The sequence below is a fragment of the Sarcophilus harrisii genome, chromosome 1, assembly GCF_902635505.1.
Source record: "Sarcophilus harrisii chromosome 1, mSarHar1.11, whole genome shotgun sequence".
NCBI classification, from domain to species: domain Eukaryota; kingdom Metazoa; phylum Chordata; class Mammalia; order Dasyuromorphia; family Dasyuridae; genus Sarcophilus; species Sarcophilus harrisii.
This window is the reverse complement of record NC_045426.1, coordinates 64,551,965-64,574,800: the sequence shown is the minus strand read 5'-3', so window position 1 is coordinate 64,574,800 and position 22,836 is coordinate 64,551,965. Positions and strand designations below refer to the sequence as shown.

Below are 22,836 nucleotides of genomic sequence, written 5' to 3'. Positions count from 1 at the left end.
ACATGGAATGCAACAGATCTCAGAGGAATCAAAATCTGAAGGATCCAAAGGACAGTAGAAGTATGTGTGGTGGGTATAGATTGGTCATAGCATATTGTCAATGATGACTGATAACTGAGAAGAAACACAAAAGTATACTGTTACCAACATGTAAAGCGGGTGGTTAGTTATGTGGCAAGAGTGTGGGATAGTAGGTGAATACACTTACTATTTATAATAGTATTCATGAAACATGAGAAGCACAGGAAGGCCCTTCAAGTACTTTAGTATCAATAAAGGATTTCTGGAGAGATATTTGCAAAACTCACATAATACAAGAAAATAGGAATGGATATCCAGAATATGCTGGAATCAATGTCAACCGACTTGAGAGAATTCCAAATTCCTTCACCTGGGAAACAACATAGAATTCTTACCAAAACAAACAGACTTGAGAAATATAACGGATATTATGGTACATATTTTACCTTATGTGGAAAAATTTTTTAACTTTGATTTTACACACCTTATATTCATTAAAACACAGCAAGCAACAGGAAGACAGAACTCATCTGTCTCCTGAATCTACACCAACTGTGTATGGTGGAAGATCATACCTGTGTCAAGATTTGACTTACAACCGACCATCTGTGCAATCCTGCACAAGGTATTTCTCTTCTTTGGGCCTCCATTTTTTTTTTCCCTCATGTGTCAAATAAGTAAGATTAGATTTCATTGATCCCTTTCAGTTTTCTGATACCTTGATGATACTTAAATGACCTCTTGCCTTTAAGCTACTCTGACATTTTATTTATACCATTCTTTTACTTAGGTATATAATTATATTATAATTATATACCTAATTATATTATATTATAATTACTTGTGTACAGGTCTTCCCACAACTATCACATTGAAAATCTTGTGTCTTTTAAATCCTTGTGTTTGTTTCACAAAATCATGTTCATACTGGTCACTCGATATTCATTGGATGAATAAATGAAAAACCAGAAGTGATTTCCAATATTTTCTTCAAAAGGTAGATTGGTACAATGGAAAGGTCAATATTTTGGAATCAGGAGATGGATTCAAATCCTGTCCCCAATATCTACTAATTGCATGACTTTGGACAAATCAGATCACTTCTCTGGGTAACAGTTTGACCAACCTTAAAATGCGAGGTTTGGATTATATGGTCTAAGGATCCTATTAGCTCTAAATCTTGGGACCCAATTGGAACTGACCAGTTGAGCAACATAGCTCTTTTCTTTCTTCCTTCCTTCCCTTCCTTCCTTCCTCTCTCCTTCCCTTCCCATCTTCTTCCCTTCCTTCCTTCCTTCTCTTCCTCCTTTTTTCCCTTTTTCTCTTCTTCCTTATCTCTCTCCTTTTCTTCCTTCTCTCCTTCTCTTTCTTCCTTCCTTTTCTTACTCCTTCCCTCTCTTCCTTTTCTTTCTCCTTCCCTCCTTTTCTTCCTCCCTTCCCCCCTCCTCTTCCTTCCTTCCTTCTCTCCTTCCTTTTTTCTTCTTTTCTTTCTGATTCCTTCTTTTCTCTCCCTTCCTTTGTCTATGTAGGGAATAATACCCTTACCTGCAAGTGTTCTGTCCAAAGGACATTACTGAAACCTCACAAAATATCTTGGAGTTTATGTCTAGATTTCTTTCCTCAAGGACCATGCCTTAAACCCAAATCTCTCTGGGTCTCATAGACTGGCCAACAATAAGTGCCAGGTCAAGTCCCACTGGTCATTGTTTGGATTCTGATTAGCTCAGAGTGAATTTTAATAGCATTTTTTTTCCTGTTTTGGTTAGAAATCCTGAGGATCTCCTGAATTGATTTTTTTTTTCTAGGTAAAAGAGATCATTCTCTGCCTTATTTCTTACCCAACGTTAATCACTGACTGGGCATAGTCTCAGATGCACTAAGACCTCTTAAAGACCTTAGCTTAAAAAGATCAGTCTCCCACTGAATTCAGGATCTATATTTTGCCACTGGACCCAGATAGCTCCAGAGGAGAAAGTGAGGCTGGTGATTTTGTAAAGTTCTTCCTCACTTAAATCCAATTTACTTGCATATCATAGAACCATTTCCCTAATATTATGGTCCTTTTTGAGAATGAAAGACAAACAAGAACAACAACAAATTTTAAGTTACTATGACTCAAATTCTTACTCATTTAAATATTTCACATTAAATAATCATTGCATTGCAGTCACTTTCAGTTGGAATGAATTCATTGTGTTAATCGTGCTTTTATTGAATATGATTTGAATTTTCACTCAGTGGGGAGACATGTACAGATAAAAATATATGGAGAATAAATATACACAGAATAAATGCTAAATAAATACAAGGTAGGGAGGGAAGATGGCAATGGATTCCTGTAGAAGATGGTTATTAAACTGTCTTTAAAGAAGTGATGGTTTCTGGGAAGTAGATATTGGGAAGGAGTCCATTCCTCTTTAAAAATGGGGGAGTGGAAAATATCCAAATAAGAATAATTTTGCCCTTGCTTTGTATCCTATCCTAATGGAATCTGTAAAAAAGATCATTGTTTCTAATCAGGCTCTAAAGAATTATCTCCTGGGCAAACATATGATGATAATAAAAATAATAAGAGTACCTTAACAGGTTAGTAGAAAGTAGAAAAATAAGGTACTTTATGAAGATTCTACTCCCTTCAGATACTACAGTGTTTAGTTAAAGAATACATGCAATTTCTTTTTTTTTTTGTCATTTGAGAGAGCTATGTTAATATGTCTTCCCTAAAAAGGAGGTGGCTCTCTTTTATCTTTACAACAAAATATTTGGTTTCTAAAACCCTTCACATCCTGGCTCGTCCATCTTATATTCATATTATTTCCTCTAAAGTCCAGCCCAACTGGTCTTTCTCTCGGTTTCTCACACATGGCACATGGCACTCCTCATCACTCTTCAATGCCTTTACATTAACCATGTTGGAAGCAGACTCCTTCCCAATATCTATTTCCTAGTACCCCTCACTCCTTTAAAAATACAGTTTAATCACCATCTTTTACAGGAATCCATTGTTAGTATCTTCCTTGCCTACCATATATTTATTTAGCATTTATTCTGCGTATATTTATTTTCCATATACTTTCATTTATATATGTCTCCCCATTGAATGAATATAAGCTTTTTGAGAATGCAGTTTTAGGGGGCAGCTAGGTGGTTCAGTGGATAGAGCATCAGCCCTGAACTGGAAGACCTGAGTTCAAATCTGGTCTCAGACACTTAACACTTCCTGGCTGTGAGACCTTGGGCAAGTCGTTTAACCCCAATTGCCCCAGCCAAAAAAAGAGAGAGAGAGAGAATGCACAGTTTTATTCTTTCACATTTATATCCCAGTGCTGATATATATCACAATTCTGATACATAGTAGGCCATTCATAAATGCTGGCTGATTGAGTGTTTGAGCTTAGATCTAAAAACCTTTCTTGTCACCCATATAACAATAATAAATACTTGCTGACTAATTGATTGAAGCCAATCCTAAAACCCTTCCTCTCTTCAATATAAGACTCTCCAATTATAATAGAAAATATGAAAATAATACAAAAATAAAGGTGATTCCAGGAAGAAAAGCTCATAAGAGCATTTTCACAGGCCTCTTAACTGGTAACTAAGATGAAATTTAAAGAGATGATTATTAAGTCTTATACCTGAGTTTAGAAAATTAACAAATATAAATTGGTAGAAGTATTTCAGAAGTTCCATCTGAAAAAGATCTGGGGACTTTTGCCACTATAAGCACTATATGAATCTCCAGGGTGGTGACATGAGAGTCAAGACTTACCATGGTATATGCTATATTAATGAAAGCATAACATTCAGAAACATTGTGATCCTGAAACTTCCATTGTGTTCTGTGCTGTTTAGATCACATCTGGAATATTCTGGACGCTATATTTTAAGAAGAATCTCAATAAGAAAGAAACAGGCATTTATTAAACACCTACTACGTGTCAGGCATTGTGTTACAAACACTTTACACTTATATTATTTGATCCTCATAACAATCCTAGTAAGTAGGTGCCATTGTTATATCCACATTTCATAGCTGACAAAATGGAGGCAGACAGCACTTAAGTGACTTGCTTAGGGTCCCATAGCTAGGAAATGCCTGAGTCTACATTTGTCCTCAAGGACTCTAGGGGCATGTTGTGTGTATTGTCCTTTCTAGCTTCCTTAATAAGCTGGAAAATATCTAAAGAAGGGCAATTAGCTTAGGGAAAAGTCTCAAGTGAATACCATTTGCATTTGGCAGTTGAAGAAACTAGGTGTGTTTCACCTGAATAAAGGAATATTTATAGGGGACACATAGCTCTACTCAAGTATTTGAAGGGCTGCCATGTGGAAAAGGGATTAGATTTTGTTCTGATTGGCACCAGAGGGCAAAACCAGGAGCTATGGGTGGATACTGGAAAAGGCAGGTTTAGGCTTGATATAAGAGAAAAACTTCCAGAATATCGGAACTATCCCTCACAGATTGTTGGAGGATCAACTGAGAACATGGATTGTGAAAGCAGTTTGTGAACTATAAAGGACTGTCCACATAAATATCCATGAGAGGAAGGAATTGTTATGATCACAGTGTGAGCCCAGCCCACATTCTTGTGGCAATCAAGAGTATGAGAGATTCTCCCCTTAAGGGCCAGAATATGAATGATTCTCCCTTCCATAAATCCCATGAACCGATGAAGCACCCTGGGTCTCACAGCATCTACATATGTATGAGCAAAAGTGCTGGAGGAAGGAATTAAACTTTGTGATTTCTTTTTTAAACTGAGATATTAAAGTTCTGAAGGAGAAAATAGATACACTACAGAGAAGTGACAGAAGACAACTGTTTGAATTTCTTCTATATGGTAAAATGATGTGGTTAATGTTGTTCCTTCTTTGTTTTCAAAGAAGCCCAATGGCATTACCATGTTGGCATGAGGGTTTAGCTATGACATTACCATGGGTCAGTTCCAAGTGGTCCAATAGAACATTTAGAGTGGATGCAACTCTGGATTTGCACAGTTCATTTTTCTTTGGTGCTTCTTCAATTCTGCTTTATTCATGGAGTATAGAGCACTTTCTTGGATGCAGACATACCAGGTTGGGCTGTCTTGGGCTAGCATTTCCCATGTCTTACAGGCAATACTAAAGTTCTTCAGAGATATCTTGAGAGTATCTTTATATGCTTATTCTGACCATCATGTGAACTTTTTGTGTGGTTTTTTTGTTTTGTTTTGTTTTGTGAATTAATAAAATAGTCTTTTGGGTAAGTGTGAGTGAATTTGGTTTTTGGGCCACTAGTTAGTCCACTGGAGTTGCACTATCTGCATTAGAAATTAAATGTTTAGCAGTTCAATTCTAAAGAGCACTTTGGTACCTTATCTTGCCAGGTAATTTCCAGGATCTTCCTGAGATAATTCAAGTGGAAGCAATTTGGTTTTTTGAACTGATAATCAAGACCAAAAAAACAAAAACAAAAAAAAAAACCCAAAACAAAAAAAACAAAAAAAAAAAAAAATCCAGAAGTCTTCCACCAGCCAGCAACCATACCATCAATATGTGGAGTCAATGGTCACAATAAATGGAGAAATTTCCAAGGCTGTGAATAAGTTCAATTATGTTTGCAGTATATGCTCCAGGGCATCATCACATAGATGATGAAGTTAATATACATATGGCCAGAACTAGCTCAGTGTTTGGGAGCCTTTGAAAAAAAGTGTGAGAAAAAGTCAAATTTATAAAAATACAAATTATTCTCCAATTGATAAATGTTCAAAGAAATGAACAGGTGGGTTTTCAAATGAAGAAATCAAAAAAAAAAAAATCTATAGTCATGAAAAAGGTTCTCTAAATCACTATTAGAGATCCACATTAAAACAATTCTGAGGTTCCACCTTACACCAATCAGATTCATGAACATGACAGAAAAGGAAAATGCTGTGTGTTGGAGAAATTGTGGGAAAATTGGAACATGAATACATTATTGGTGGAGTTGTAAACTGATGCAAGCATTTTGGAGAGCAATTTGGAATTATGTCCAAAGGGCATTCAAACTGTGCATACTCTTTGATTCAGCAATACTATTGCTAAGTCTGTATTCCAAATAAATCAGCATAAGGGGAAAAGACCTACATGCAAAAATATATCTGTAACGGGTCTTTTTGTAGAGGCAAAGAATTAGAAATTGAGGGATTGTTCATCAGTTGAGGAGAGGCTGAACAAATTGCATTATATGAATGCAATGAAATACTATTGTACTATAACAAATGTCTGAGCAAGTAGATTTCTGGGGAAAAAAACTGGAAAGGCTTATATGAATTGATACAAAGTGAAATGGGCAGAACCAGGAAACCATTGTAATAGCAACATCATGTGATGATATACTATGAATGATTTAGCTCCTTGCAGCAACACAAATTCTAAGGATCCATGATGGAAAACACTATCTATATCCAGAGAAAGAATTGATGGAGTCTGAATACAGATCAAAGCATACTATTTTTACCTTTTTTGAGCTTTTTTCCTTTTGATCTGTTTCTTTTTTTCATAACATAACTAACATGTAAATATATTTTAAATGACTGCATATATAACCCATGTCGAACCATTTTAGGGAAGAGGGAAAGGAGGAAAAAGGGAGAGAATATTAAATTCAAAAATATTTTTAAATGACTGTTTAAAATTGTCTTTACATGTAATTTGAAAAAAATAAAGTACTATTTAAGAAAGGAAGGAATGAAGGAAGAAATGAAGGAGGGAGGGAAAGAGTAGAAGAGGAAAGGCATCAGTCTATCAAACTGATGGTCTACAGATCCACTGTGCTAATCTTATCATTGTGTGCCTGTGAAACCTGAACAGTCTACCAGTGCCATGACAGAAAAATAATCCACTTCCACTTGAATTGTCTCAGGAAGTTCCCAAAGATTACCTAGCAAGATAAGGTATTGGACACCGAGGTCCTCTTTAGAGCTAAATTGTCAAGCATGGTATAAGGATCCATAAAGTTTGGAGGATAGAAATGAATAATCCTCCCCATTTCTATGCAAGCTGATCTATTCTTCATATTATATCCAGAATAATCTTTCTGTAATCAGATATACAACTCTTGGCTTAAATTATCTTTGAAATAACATCACGAAGTTGGACACTGTCTTAGAGAGCAGGGGCATGTGAAGGCTATGAATAGTTTTTTTTTTAAAGAAAATGCAAAAAGTAAAAAAATTTAAAAGACCTTAAGACAATAGTAGAACTCAAAGTAGATGAGATGGAAAGTGAGGTGAACACTTACTAAGGAAAGGATAAAGAAAGGATAAACTCTTTAAAAAAACATCATCAGAGTGAAGAATATTAAAAGAGAATGGACTGCTCTTCTGGATAAGGACATCTCATAGGATCTGCTCTAGAGTTCATGAACATTAATTTAGTTATCTATTGATCACTGCATCTGAATCAGAAGGCACATATTATCAGACATCTCATCCCCTAAACCCTAGATTCATTAGATGTTTTTGAGAACTAAGATATCCCTATTTCTACATTTGCAAATAAAAGACCTTAACTGAGAAAAGAGAAAAATCCTGTTGGCATTAGGCTCTTGGATTCAAAGTTCAAAGATAGAAATATAAGTGATGATAGCTTAATTACTGCATCTATGACAAATAAGTGATGCCCTAAGAACATGATATTGAGAACTACCTCCAGATACTACAGTGGTATATAGTTTTTTGCCACGCTGTGACAGGGATACAAGATCTTAATATCACACAGCTTCTGGTGTGGTGGTCTCTCTCATTTCTCAACTGTTGAAGACCAAGCCATCTTCTGCAGGATTTAAAGGAAACATCTATATTTGGGAATACACCAAACCAGGAAATAACATAATAGGCAAAGGGGAGAAGAAACTCATGTTGATCTAGGTAAAAATTCTTACAGTAAAAACTCAGAAAATTATACTGCTAAATCAATCAACAAGCATTTTAATGTATTGATAGCTATCTCAGAGAATGTTAGAGAGTCAAAGGGATAAACTCTGAAATTTAAAAATTTCCAGTTAATGTGAATTAGACTAGAAGTTTTACCGATTTTAAAAAATGAAGTTGTTCTGTGGGAGCAATGTTGTTATGGTTACCATGAAACCTGACATGGATTGGTTCCAATCCATTATGACCCACTCCTACAACCTACATTTGTTTGTTTTGCTTTGCCATATGACTTCAAAATGACTAAGCATGTATGTTTTCTACATCACTAATGTTTGAGGTGGTCATTTTGCATTTATTTATTCTGCAAAGATAATCAGTATACAGCCTCTTTTTCTCAGGTCAGTAAAGAACATTGTGGAAGAAAAGTAGCATCACAGTCTCACAGTTACACTCATCAATGTTGAATATTTTAGTCAATAGCCGGGTAAGAATTTGTTTTTAACCATCTTTTAACCAAGCCTTCTGCTGAATGGAGCCCTTCTCAAAACTCCACTGACTTCTCAGACTTTTTCCTATATCTATTTTTGCTTTTTTGTCTCTTCTAAAGACCACCTGAGTTCATCTTCCTGATGTTCATCTTTCTGAGTTCAAATCTGATCCCAGACACTTATTAGCTATATGAATCTGGGAAAGTTAACCCTATATTCCTGTTTCCTCATTTGTAAAATGAGAAAGAAATAGCAAATCACTATAGTATCTTCAAAAAAAAAAATCCAAATGGGGTCACAAAGAGTTGAACATGATAAAAATGACTGCATAACAACACTTCCTACTATATCATAAATTTTGTGGAAAGCTTCACCCTATCTCATGTTCTCAATTCATGTCTATCATTTCTTCATTTTTATCCTTCCATCCTTTAGTCATTTCTTCTCTTTCCTTAGGAAACTCCTGCTGCCAAACCATGTCCTTTACAGCCTTTGGCCATCCTGCACTAAAATTACCACAATCATATATGACAACTTCCCCCAATTAATGGGCATCCTCTCAATTTCTAATTTTTAGGCACCACAAAAAGTGCTGCTATAAATATTTTTATATATGTAGGTCTTTCCCCCCAGGTTTTGTTTTTTTTTAATAATTCACTGTTTGGAATATAGAACTAGCAGTGGTACTGCTGGATAAAAGAGTACCCACAGTTTTAGAGCCCTTTGGAAATAGTTCCAAATTGCTCTCCAGAATGGTTGAATCAATTCACAATACTACCAACATGATGTTAGTGTCCCAGTTTTCCTATATCCCTTCTAGCATTTTTCATTTTTCTTTTCTGCTATTTTAGCTAACCCGAAAGGGGTAGATTTGTTTTATAAAAGTTTTAATTAAATTAAATTACATTTTTTATTCAAAAGAGGTTCAGAAGCCATAATGGAGTACTTACTGAGTATATGTCAATAAATAGTCAAACACTTGTAAATTTCAGGGGAAGAAATTCTACCAAAAAAATCACCATACACTTTATGATCTTTGCAATTTGCCTGGAGGAATTAAAGAGAAGAGGAAGAAGAGTACAAGCATTTATTAAGCACTTACTACATTCCAGGAACTATGCTAAGTGTTTTATAAATACTATTTCATTCTATCCTTATAATAATCCAGTTGAAAGATTGAGAGATTAAATATAACAGCTAGCTTTTCTTTCTGGTGGTCTGAAGTTTTAAAAAGTATCAAACAAATGTGATCTCATTTTATCTTTACAATGATCCAGGGAAGTAGGTTCTGTTCCTTATATTTTACAGATAAGGAAACTGAGATAGACAGAGGCTAAATGACTTGAACAGGATCACATAGTTATTAAAAGTCTGGAGCTGGATTTGAACTTAAGATTTTCCTGATTCTAGATATAGCATTCTTACTACTGCACCATCTAGTCACAGAGCAAGAATGTTTCAAAGAAAGAGAATGAATTCAGATTTTTTTTTTACACCATATCCTAGTTCTCTTTTTAAAAAATAGAACTATAGACAATTATACTTTATAAGCATGATACAAGCATGACATACCAAATTATAAAACTAATTCCTCTGTTATATTCTTTTTTTTTTTTTAAAGGTTTTTATTTTAAAATACAGGCATAAGTAATTTCCATCATTTACTCTTTTTTTTTTTTTAATTTTTTTTTATTTAATAGCCTTTTATTTACAGGATATATACATAGGTAACTTTACAGCATTAACAATTGCCAAACCTCTTGTTGCAATTTTTCACCTCTTACCCCCCCACCCCCTCCCCTAAATGTCAGGATGACCAGTAGATGTTAAAATATATTAAAATATAACTTAGATACACAATAGGTATACATGACCAAAACATTATTTTGCTGTACAAAAAGAATCAGACTCTGAATTATTGTACAATTAGCTTGTGAAGGAAATCAAAAATGCAGGTGTGCATAACTATAGGGATTGGGAATTCAATGTAATGGTTTTTAGTCATCTCCCAGAGTTCTTTTTCTGGGTATAGCTAGTTCAGTTCATTACTGCTCCATTAGAAATGATTTGGTTGATCTCGTTGCTGAGGATGGCCTGATCCATCAGAACTGGTCATCATCTAGTATTGTTGTAGAAGTATATAATGATCTCCTGGTCCTGCTCATTTCACTCAGCATCAGTTCGTGTAAGTCTCTCCAGGCCTTTCTGAAATCATCCTGTTGGTCATTTCTTACAGAACAGTAATATTCCATAATTTTCATATACCACAATTTATTCAGCCATTCTCCAACTGATGGACATCCATTCAGTTTCCAGTTTCTAGCCACTACAAAAAGGGCTGCCACAAACATTCGTGCACATACAGGTCCCTTTCCCTTCTTTATAATCTCTTTGGGATATAATCCCAGTAGTAACACTGCTGGATCAAAGGGTATGCACAGTTTGATAACTTTTTGAGCATAGATCCAAACTACTCTCCAAAATGGTTGGATTCGTTCACAACTCCACCAACAATGAATCAATGTCCCAGTTTTCCCACATCCCCTCCAACAATCATCATTATTTTTTCCTGTCATCTTAGCCAATCTGACAGGTGTGTAGTGGTATCTTAGAGTTGTCTTAATTTGCATTTCTCCTCTGTTATATTCTATAGCACAGTAAATTCTTATAGACTATATCCAGTTTGGATCTGCATATTTTAAAGAAATTTAGCTACTTGAGGATTGTGTCCTATATCTTTTTACCCAGTACTTAGAATACCATCTTATATAAAGTACATGCTTTATAAACTTTGGTTGTTGTAAAAATTTAAACCATCTAGAGAGAAGGCAAAATAAAGAAAAATTAATAGAGTATGAGAAATCTAAGTCCTATGAGAAAAACCAAAGGGATAAACCTATTGAAACATATGAACACCCACCATTGCCTGTGAAAACAGAGGAAAAATACTAAATTACCCACAGTGATCCATTATGCATTGGGATGATGGGGAAATGGGGAAAGCATATGGGTACTTAAGAGTTCATCCAGCATGCAATGAAAAAAAGAACAATGAGTTTATCTTAAAAAGAGTCTAGTCATTGAAAAAAGAATAATGGACAATAGATTGATCACCCAACAAACAGAAGGAATCCCACAAGATTAACAAATAGCTGAAGAAGAAGCCAAGAGTGGGGTGGAGAAAACCAGTTGGGTCTAGTTATTCAGATAGAAGCATATTTATGTACAAGATCATTAACTCTGTTATTTACTAAATCTGCTCTCTCATTGTGTCAAGCAGCAATCACACACATGAATGAGTATGAATGAAGAACATTGACTACTTGTTCTCCATCTCCATGGAGGATTACATGAAAGGATATAGGCTCAAATCCCATCAAAACAGAGTTTCATTAGATACAAAGAACAACTTCTTAAGCATACACGTGAACAAACACTAGATCAGGCTACCAAGAGAGATTCTGATATTTCTGGCACTTTTGCTATTTTAGTCACATATGTCATCCATATTCACCTGGCCAGAGGCAAGGAGGAAAACAGATGACTTCTTGAAAAGGTTCCTTGATGCTTCTGTTTCTGTAATTCCTTCAAGCAAAGTTTAAGGATGTCTTGACACATCTGTCATTTTGCTTAAACGAAAACAACAAAGCATGTCATGAAAGATCTCATTTGTTAGGGCATATAGTGAAATTTTCTCATTTTAACTTGATAAGAAAACAAAATTCTTTTATAGCTGTACCTAAAATGGAAATGCTTTCTATGCAGCACATCTATAAACCATGTCAAACAACCTGCCATCTTTGGAAGAGAGAAAGAGAGAGGGGGAGGGAAGAAAAAAAATTTGGAACTCAAAATTATAAAAATGAATGCTAAAAATTTTCTTGACATGTAACTGGGGGGGAAATAATATTCAAAATACTGTTCAAAACAAAACAAAGAGCTCAGCATAAAGAACTATAACCTTATTTTACCTTTATTTCAAAATAAAGACAACTTTATATCTTATTTTTCTATGAAAAATTGTGTTTTGCAGTATTGTGCAAATACTGTGCACATGTATTCTTATTTATGTGACTTCTTATTTATGGCTTGGTCTTATGTCTGCATGACAAGGCTCAAAGAAAGGAGATCTGAGGTCTCTACTTCTTGGGGCACTTATTTTAAAAAAGCTATGTCTTTTTGTTATTGCTGTTTGTTTTTTTTAAGTTGTGTCTTTTTTGTTGAATCAGGCTGCAGACCACATTTGATCAATTTTGCAAGTAAGGCAGTTACAAAAACCAGGAAGCAAAATTAGGACTAGAGTGAAGCCCAAGTCAGAAACACCAAAAACCAGAATCCTTAGAACATGCAAAAGTAATCACTTAGTTTAAGGATAGAGATCAAAATAGGGATCAATATCTTGATCATTAAGAAGGTAGAGAATCCCTGAGGACTTGAAAAATCCAATTGCAACTTGTAATATCTCTTGCATTTTACCACAAATTTAGGTTAATCCCTTATGACCAATCCAAGGATGCCTACAAGGAAAATGTGTATCTTTGAGTATAAATAATTTGAAAGACAAGAGTATGTGCTTATGAAATAAGATAAAAGAAAGACTACCTTTGACCATCCCCACTTCCAATAAATTAGAATAACAACAAATCTTTTCTAATCTTTAATCTATGTTTCAGGAACTGGAGAGTTCCTCCTTCAAATCCTTTACTTCCTTCCATAAGTAGTATCAGAAGGAATGAACAAACCAAGTACTTCACAGGTAAGCAAGAAGATAACTTTCTATTAAGGAAGTTTTTATTCTAAAAGACAAATAAAACACATTTTAGTCTATACTGAGCAGAGGGAAGGGAGGAAGAGATTAATGATTAAAATGAGATTAAACAAATGTGTTTGGGGATGGGTAATTCATTCTATTTCAGAATGACAGAGGTGATAGTTCCACTGTATTTTTTCTTGATCAAACTTCACTGGAAGATTGTATTCAGTTCTGGGCACCATATTTTGAGAAGAATATTGATAACCTGGGCAGTGTTCAGAAGAGTGGCTGTTAAAGGATATTACAGTGTCTACAATTCATGCTATTTAAGATAAATACAAAGAATCTGGCATGTTTTGGCCAGAGTAGAGAAGACTTAAGAGATCATCACGACCTCCCAGAATTTAAAGATTTATCATGGGAGATTAAGGACTAGTTTTATTTGGCCCAGGGGAGTAGAATGATAACCAATAGGTACAAATTATGAAAAGGAAATCCTTAAACTCAGATTGAGAGAAAAAAACTTTCCTAATAATTCAGTCTTTCCAGAAGTGAAATAAATTGCCTCCTATGATAATGAAATTTCCAGATATATTCAAATGAAGGCTGGGTGATCACTGGTTGGTAGGGTCACAGAGGAATTTTTGTGTTCTAGTTAGGGTTGGAATAGGTAACATCACTTGTCTCTTTCAGCTCTGAGATTCTATGATTCCATAAATTATTTCACTACTTATCCCAAGAATTATAAGGAAAATGCTTTTTTAAATTATAGAATTATTATTATTACCATTTATTGTGAATAGGAGAGAGTGTTCAGTACTGTGGATACAAATATCACTGAAAGGCAGCATAGTGTAGAACCAACCAAGCCCTAGATTTGGAGTCAGGAGAGAATGAGTTTGAATCCTATCTCTAACATTTACTGGTGAAAAAAAAATTTTTTTTTTAATGTTTTCAAGTAGCAAATATTTCAAACATACGGTATAATAAATCAAATTCCCATAATAGCTATGACTGAAAACTATTATTTCCTCCTGTATTTAAATTCATAACCTCTTTGTCAGAAGATGAAAAGGATGTTTTATCCTCATTTTTTTGAAACATAGTTTAGTTCTAAAGTCTTTCAAAGTTTTTACTCCCTCTATGTTATTACATAAATGTTCTTCTAGCTCTGTTCATTATGTTCTGCATCAATTTATAAAGACCTCCAAGTTTCTTCTGAAAGAGTACATTTCATCATTTCTTGTTACATAATGGTATGCCATTACATTCAGCCATTACAATTTGTTTAACATTCTCCTATAGAAGAATTCCCTCTTAATTTTCAATTCTTAGATGCCACAAAAATTTTGCAGTAAATATTTCTGTACATATAGATCCTTTTTTTCTTTCTTTGATTTCTTTGGTGTTATGAGCTTAGTACCGTTATACCTGGGTCACATGTTATGAAAACTTTTGTAACTTTCTGGGCACAGTTCGGAATGACTTTCCAAAATGACCCAACCAATTCATAGCTCCACCAACAGTTTACTAATGTATCTGATTTCACACAGCCCTTCCATTATTTGTCATTCTCTTGTGTTGTTTTTTGTTTTTTTTTGATATATATATTTGGCAGATAGATATGAGGTAGAACCTCATTTCATTTTTATTTCTATTAGTGATTTAGAGCATGTTTTTCATATGGTTCTTAATATTTGTTAGCATGTTTGTTATTGTGATGTTGAATTTCTCCCTTTGAAATGGCCTGTTCATATTTTTTGATCACTTAGCTACTGAGAAATGAATAGCTTTTTAATCTTAAAAGTTTGAATGATTTCCTTATATACCTTAGAAATCAAAATTGTATAAGACAAACTTGGAGAAGAGTTATGTTTCCTTTCTAATTTTTACTAGATTTGTTTGAACAAAAATGTTTAAATTTTATGTAATCAAAATTATTGTCCATTTTATCTTGTGTGATTTTCTCTCACTAGTTTACTCATGAACTCTTCCCTGTCCATAGATCTGAAAGGTAATTTCTTCCATGCTCTTCTCCTTTATTTATAATGTAACTTTTAAAAACCTAAGTCATATATTCATTTGGAGCTTAGTATTGTAGTATTAGATGTTAATCTAAACCTGATTTTTACCAGATTGTTACTTTTTCCCAGAAGTTTTTATCAAATAGTCCCCTTCCTCAGTAATTAATAAATCCAAAGACATCATTCACTGTGCTGGAGTTTTGTTTTGCTTTGTAGAACAGTTTGAGATCTGTTACTGTGAGATCCCCTTTCTTCCATTTTTCTCTCTTTATTACCCTTAAGATTCCTCACCTATTGATTTCTCCATAAGAATTTTGTTATTATTTTTCTCTATAAAATATTCTTCTGGTGAAGACCCTCAGAGCCTTAGTTTCCTTATCTCTAAAATTGGGATAATAATCGTTTTTGTTGTGAAAAACATTTCACTGAATAAATTTGTGTTGTTACTACTAGTAGTAGAATAAGTGTGAAATGAAAAAGGACTAGACAAGATTAAACTAGTCCAGATGATGGCAGAAGGAATGGAAAAGGAACTAAAATAAAGGAATTTACCATGTGCAGAGGACTGGAGTGAGAATCATTATATCACACATCTCTGACAAAATGCTGATCCAAAATCAGTAGAGGAAGTAATATTCAAAGGATATGTTGAACCTATGTCATTTAACATTTTTACCAATGATTTGGATCAAGTTATAGATAACATGTTTATCAAATCTCTCTCTCTCTCTCTCTCTCTCTCTCACACACACACACACACACACACACACCACCTAGCTGTCCCTCAAATCTCTTTAAATGCAATCTTCCAAATCAATCTTTCCAAAGATTGATACTGAAGCTTGGTTTTTCTTGATTTGGTAGATATGTAGTAATTCATGGATACAAAATGTTGCATTTGCTGCCAGATATGGTCACTGCGTTGGTTGGTTTTTCTAAAATGTTTTTATTGGTTATAAGGGAAAGTTCTACTGTGGACCAGGATTTATTGGTGTGGTATTTTATTTTTTTTAATCAATGGAACAATTTTTAAAAGAAAATATTTAGGATATATTTCAAAAGAAGAATCATCAGGACATAGACCATGCCTCGATAGAAGAAGCAAAGGAAAAGAAAGGATCAAAGATGATTTTAATGTTGCTGAAAAATATAATGCCAATAATAGAAGTAAAGAACTTCCTTCTGTGCCTTATCATTCTCCTAGTTATAAGTTATTTGGGGATAATCACTGTCATTTTTTCATCTTCATATACTCAACTCCTGCCTAAACAGTCTATTTTCTCTCTTATATTTAATAGAATTTAATGTTTATATAATTGAATTGAATCTGTGGGAGATAGTATGCTGCAGTGAGATGTTAATTGAACTTAGATTCTTAGGGTCTGGATTCAAATGATAGATCTGAGACTATTTGTGTGACTAGACAAATCACATAATCTCTTTAAAGCTCAGTTGCAAAGGAGTTGGGTCTTTAGATTCATAGAATCTGGATTCAAATGACAGATCTGAGACTATTTATGTGACTTTAGACAAATCACATAATCTCTTTAAAGCTCAGTTGCAAAGGGGTTGGGTCTTTTGATCTCTTAAGGTTTTTCCAGCTTCAAATCTATGATCTTGTGATTTGAATTTAATTGAATTGTTAGCTATTATTATTGAACTGGAGAAATCTAGGCAGAAGCTAATTTGAAGAATCTTGTTTATCCATCAGGACACTAAAGGTAAAGTATTAGAATTTGGGGGGAAAGTCAGAGCTGGAGATGAAGATTTAGGTATATCATTTATGTAGAGGAGTTAAATCTTTGAGAGCATATGAGTTCTTTGAGAGAAAGAATATAAAAAGAAAAAATAAATCAATTATCAAATAATGGAACATATCCACATTTAGGAGCATAAAGGGGGAGTCCACAAGAGTCATAGAAAAGAAATTGTCTGAAAGATAGAGCTATAATAGTGTAGAATTATAGGATCTAATAATAGCTGGAAAGGGCTCTCAGTCATCAGAGTCCAACTTCCCACTCATTGTCAGATCTCAATCTATAATACCCTTGTGAATGGAAATTCAGAAACTAGAATTTCAAAGAATGGCTAGAGGTAGCATGGTATTAAGGAAGGAGAAAAAACAAAAAGTACTCACTCTGGAGGTAAAATCCAAATTTATGATTTTGAACTATTCACTTAACCTCTCTGGATCTTATTTTCCATACCTCTAAAATGAAGTAATGAACAAAGTGATTTCTGAAGTACTTTCCTACACTAGTTCAAAGAGTTTTAATGCAATATTGATAGACTCTGATTTTAAGAGAATCCATGAATTTGAATGGAAAAAATTTGCATTTTCCCTATTCTAATTAGAATATTGCTTTTCCTTTGATTATGAATTTACAATAAATAAATAAAACAATTCTGAAAAGGGGGTCCATAGATTCTACAAGACTGACAAAAACATTCACGATATGGAAGGAAGGAAGGAAGGACAGAGGGAAGGAGGGAGGGAGAGAGGGCTTAGAAAGGGAAAGAGGAAAGGAGGAAAGGAGGAAGGAAGGAAAGGAGGGAGGGAAGGAAGAAGGGAAGGAAAGAGGAAGAAGGAAGGAAAGGAAACGAGAGAAAGAAATAGAGAGAGAGAGAAAGAGAGAGAGAGAGAGAGAGAGAGAGAGAGAGAGAGAGAGAGAGAGAGAGAGAGAGAGAGAAAGTCAGACTATGATCCTGAGAGGAACCTAGTGCAAGATGGAGGACTGGGAACAAAAATATGCTCCTTTACTCCCGCCTGGTGGTCGCCTGTTCAAAATACATCAGGGGTGGAAGGAAAGCTGAGTTTTGATTACATTTAAACAACTACATAGTAAACAATAGCAACAACAAAAAAAAAAAAGCAAGATGATAGGCTAATTAAAAGAAATAAGGGATGCAACTAAACATACAATGAAGGAAATTATCAGACTTTTTCTTAACTAGGTTTTTTGCCCTTTTTTTTTTTTTGAGACATTGTGAGAGAGCTGCTGAGAGAATGGTGAGGAATAAAGAACAAAAACATAGACAGAGTGATCCGTAAATATAGTCCATCATTATTTGTCTGTTAATAAAAGGTGTTGTATCTTGTCTTAGGAAGAGCTTCGGATTTTGAGTTGGAAAAACCAGGGTTTTGCTTCTTACTGACTCTGTAACCTTGGACAAGTCACCCTCAAGTCTGTTTCCTCTCCAAATGATTCCCAAATTTGGCAGCATATGAAAACTAGCCAGAAATGAACATCATAATATTCACAACATTATTTATAATAGTATTTTATTTTTTCTGATTACATGTGAAAACAAGTTTAACATGCTTTTAAAACATTTTGAATTCCAAATTTTTTCTTTCACTCACTCCCTTACCCCAAGACAATAAGCAATTTTATAACTTTCTGATTGAAGATTTTATGAACCTGCAATAATTAAATACCTATTAAGCATCTATTATAGGTTCTGGATGATAGAGAAATTTTCAGAGATAAAAGAGTCCCTAATTTAATAGAGCCTATAGCCTAGTGCTCAATGAACTCTAGTAGTTTCCTATTGCCTCTAGGAATGGACAAGATGCTCATTAAAGGGATATTTAAACCCTTTTATAACCTAGCCTCACCTACCTTATTCCCCAACAGGCACCTTTGATGGGAGACCCCTATTTTCTCATTTGTAAGATAAGCAAACTGGTCTAGCTATTCTGTAAACTGTAATTCATCTTTTGCCTCACTTTAGTCATACCAAAGAGTTCAGAGTTTATGTCGATATAATTAAGACACAAAGGTGGGCTGTGTGGCTTTCAGGGAACTCAACCCTCATTGACACTCTTCCTGTATAAATCCAGTCCTTCTCGACTGTCCCCCATTCCAATGATGCTTTTCTTCCTCACCAATGATGCTTTTTTTCTTCACCTCTAGCTCTTAACTTCAAGTGGTCTCCTTCAAGATTCAACTGAAATTGGTTTGTAAAAGATCTCACCCAGGTCTCCTCACTTCTAGCTTTTTCCTAAGATTACCTGTCATTTACATTGCACCTCTATGTCAATAGGTACAATGTTTTGTACTTTCTATGTCTTATGTTTGATTGTTTCAGTGATGTCCAATTCTTCATGAACCCATTTGGGGTTTTCTTGGCAGAGACATTGGAGTGGTTTGCCATTTCTTTCTCCAGCTCATTTTACAGATCAGGAAACTAAGTCAAGCAAGGTGAAATGACTTGGCCAGAGTCATACAGCTAGTAAGCAGCTGAGGTCAGATTTGAATTCAGGAAGATGACAGGTCTGGCACTCTACCCATTATACCACTCAGCTCCCTGTTTTGCATTTTCCCTCCTATTAGAATGTGAACTTCTTGAGGACAACGACCTCATTTCTTTCTTCATTCCCCTAGTTCTTAGCAGTGTCTGGCATATAGTAAGCCTTAATAAATGCTATTTGGCTAACTGAATTGTACCTCTAGAATGATATTGTTTGACACCAGAGTCTTAATTTATCATTTTCAAGTTGGTTGGTTTTTTCCAAGATACAGCACCTACACATATACAGTTACTATTTCCTTTTGGGGGGTGGGGTGGGGTGGAAAGCAGGGTATTTCGAGCTGTGATGTCACTAGCATAGGGTACTTTTCCAGTGAGGAAATTCCTTTTTCTAATACAGATCAGCAACTGTTCTATAGTCTGTAATCCTAAAGGATTGCTGGTACACAGAGATTAAGTGATTTGTTCACAGTCATACCATCAGTATGAATCAGAGATTCACCATGAATCTACTTTTTGCAAGACTCCCAAGTCCTTTCAGTAACTATCCTTAAGAGATATGATTATAATCTAATCTTTATACCCAGTAGAGGCTTAATAAATATTTCTGAATTTATACTGAATAGAATTGCATCAGCTATTTATTTAGTATTGGATATGAGAACAAGGGGGTGAGTTAACCCCCCTGGAGGGGATGAGTTAACCCCCCCTGGAGGGGATAACCTTCATTACTCAAAATACATGAATTCTTTACTTCAGAAGATACCCATCCTATCACTCAAAGTCAGCACCAGAAGAAAGACCACAATGTTTCTATCACTCTGCATGGTTTGAGGAATGAAACTCCAGAACATGGTGGGAGAAAAGGACTTGCTTTGGAATCAGGAACACCTGGACTAAAGCTTTGCCTCTGACACAAATTAGCCAATATGACAAGTCACTTTAACTTTTCAGACAAACTCAGACACCATCTATCTTCATAGAGGGGTAAAATGTCCTACATTAAGTCCAAATTGGGGGAGGGGAGGAAGTTTGGTAAATGACAAACTGATGAAAATTTAGTACCGATTAAAACAAACTTTAAAGCTCCAAAACATGTACTGAAAAGAGCTCTCAGCTCTAAATATGACTCTTTCACATATAAGTTGTGTGAATCTGGGTAAATCACTTTCACTGATTCTCATTTTCCTCATTTGTAAATCAAAGAAAAGAAATCAACTGATCTCAAAGGGTTTCTTCCAGTTCTAAATTAATTGAGATTATTAGGTAAACTAAAAGTGACAATATATTTGCATCAAGCGCTCTGAAGAAACTATCAGCCTTTGCCCTCTGATAGAATCAGTTTTTTCCCCTTTATTTCAGGAGGTCCAGCTGATCAGGATCTCTTCTAAATTAATTGGGGTTAATAATCAAGGCAATAAAGTGACAATGTATTTGCAGGAAGAAATTATCAGTCTTTACCCACTGATAGAATAATTTTTTCCCCTTTATTTCAGGGGGTGGAATAGAAAGGTAGGATATGGAAGAATTAGTCCAGATTTCATTTTATTTCCTCATTTTAGGGAACTTCTAGTGTGAAAACACCCTCTATACAAGCAGATAAGAAATTGGTAAGTATAGTCTTATTGGCACCAAGAGGTAAAGACTAACATTCTGGTGGGGCAGAGGGCTGTGGAGTAAGGGAGCTGTTACTCTGGTACCCATTTCTTTGTACTCATCTTACCCACTGCCAGGGGAGGTGGGCCAGTTCATTTTTTGTCTCATTAATTATGGGACTACCCTCTATAATGCAATGCTCTCTCCCCTTCCCTATTGTTTTTGCCTAGGAAGCAACATGTAGTTATGGTTCTGTTGAAAAGTTTAACCCAGGGTCTTCCCAGTTCCAAGATAGCTATTGATCTACCACATTCTTAACCTTTTTATCTACATCAATACATACCACTATTATTACTTATTTTTTGTGTAAAATGATTGATTTTAAATATTTTACCTTCCAGGGCCTCAAAAAAAGTCATTCTTTAAATAGCAATAAGAATAATCTACAATTCAAGAGAATTGATTCACAAACATCTTTGGAAGACTTGTTTACACTCTCTTTTCCAAAATCTGAACCTTGGGAAGAAGATGAAGAGAAGAATTATCAGAAACTGGACAGATTCTCTATCCCCTGTATAATTCTATTGCTCTTAATTTTAACGTTTTTCATTTTTGTCATTATTGTTATGACATATTTATATTAAACATGTGATTCATACTCATACCTGACCATTATCCCACCTTCCACAGTCATTAGTTGGGTGGCAATGGGCAAATCAGTGAATCTGCACCTCACTTTTATTATCTGTAAAATGAAAACAATGCTGCTCATAGATTTTATTTCATAGAGTTTTTGAGAAGCTCAAAAAAGATAGTATACTTTGCATTTCTTCAAACCTATACAGAGTGGCCCAAAAGTGTCTCATGAAATTTTAGGTTATTAAAGCCTTAATAGCTTATACATTTTAATAGTTCAAAACTGCCTTGAGACTTTAGAACTATCCTATATAAATTCAGTTATTTTTACTATTATTAACAAGTTATACAGAAGGTTGCCATTTTGACACAAGCTAGGATGACCCAGAAGGCAGCTAGATGGAATAATGGATAGATTTTATTTCATAAGTTTGAGAGTCTGAAAGACTATATCTTGTTGAGTTCTTCAAACCTTAGGCCTAAAGCACTAAATGTGATCCTAGACAATTCTTAGTTATTAAGCTTGTAGCTCTCAGTCATTTTCTCAGTCTCAAAATGACTTGAGATTAGGAATATGCCTATAAATGATTCAATTATATCTTGCTAAAAGTTAACAGAAGGCTGCTTGCCAATAAGATCTAGATGACCAGAATGACTAGAGGAATAACTGAACAATCAAAGACTTTGAGTTGAGGTACTGTTGAGTAAATCTATGCGTCAAAGACACTAGTGTGATCCGACAATCATTAACTACTAGCTACACCTACAGCCTTTCTCATCTGAACAAGAGCTAATGGAACTGCCAAATGATCAATTCCTTGTAAGAAGACTAATAGGATCAGGACAGAATCAGGATCATGTGAATTCAACTTGTAAAAGGAACTTTCATTGGGATAGAAATTTCTCTATGACAGGCTATAATGTACCTCCTTTCCTACTGCTCAACTTGCTCAGCTCTCAGAAACAGAGCAATGCTCCCATGTCAATTGGTGTAGATTATGACAGGAGATTTGATCCTGGTGAATTCATTGAATCAATTTCCAGCCCAAGAAATTTCTCATTCATCACTATCATCTCAGAATGTGAGAATAATGAAAGTTCAACATTTAAGAATTTAAGGATTTGTCTGGTCACAAATCAGTTGTCAGCCTAATCCTCAAATA

The 22,836-nt window shown here is 34.8% G+C and overlaps 1 long non-coding RNA gene across 1 annotated transcript; it reads left to right on the top strand.

Moving 5' to 3' along the window:
- The first annotated feature begins 401 nt into the window (after positions 1-401).
- Positions 402-21,701, top strand: LOC100913754. Its single transcript, XR_001120641.2, has 4 exons — positions 402-646; positions 13,084-13,166; positions 21,004-21,051; positions 21,439-21,701. It is a non-coding gene; the product is annotated as an uncharacterized LOC100913754 (long non-coding RNA).
- Positions 21,702-22,836: the final 1,135 nt, after the last annotated feature.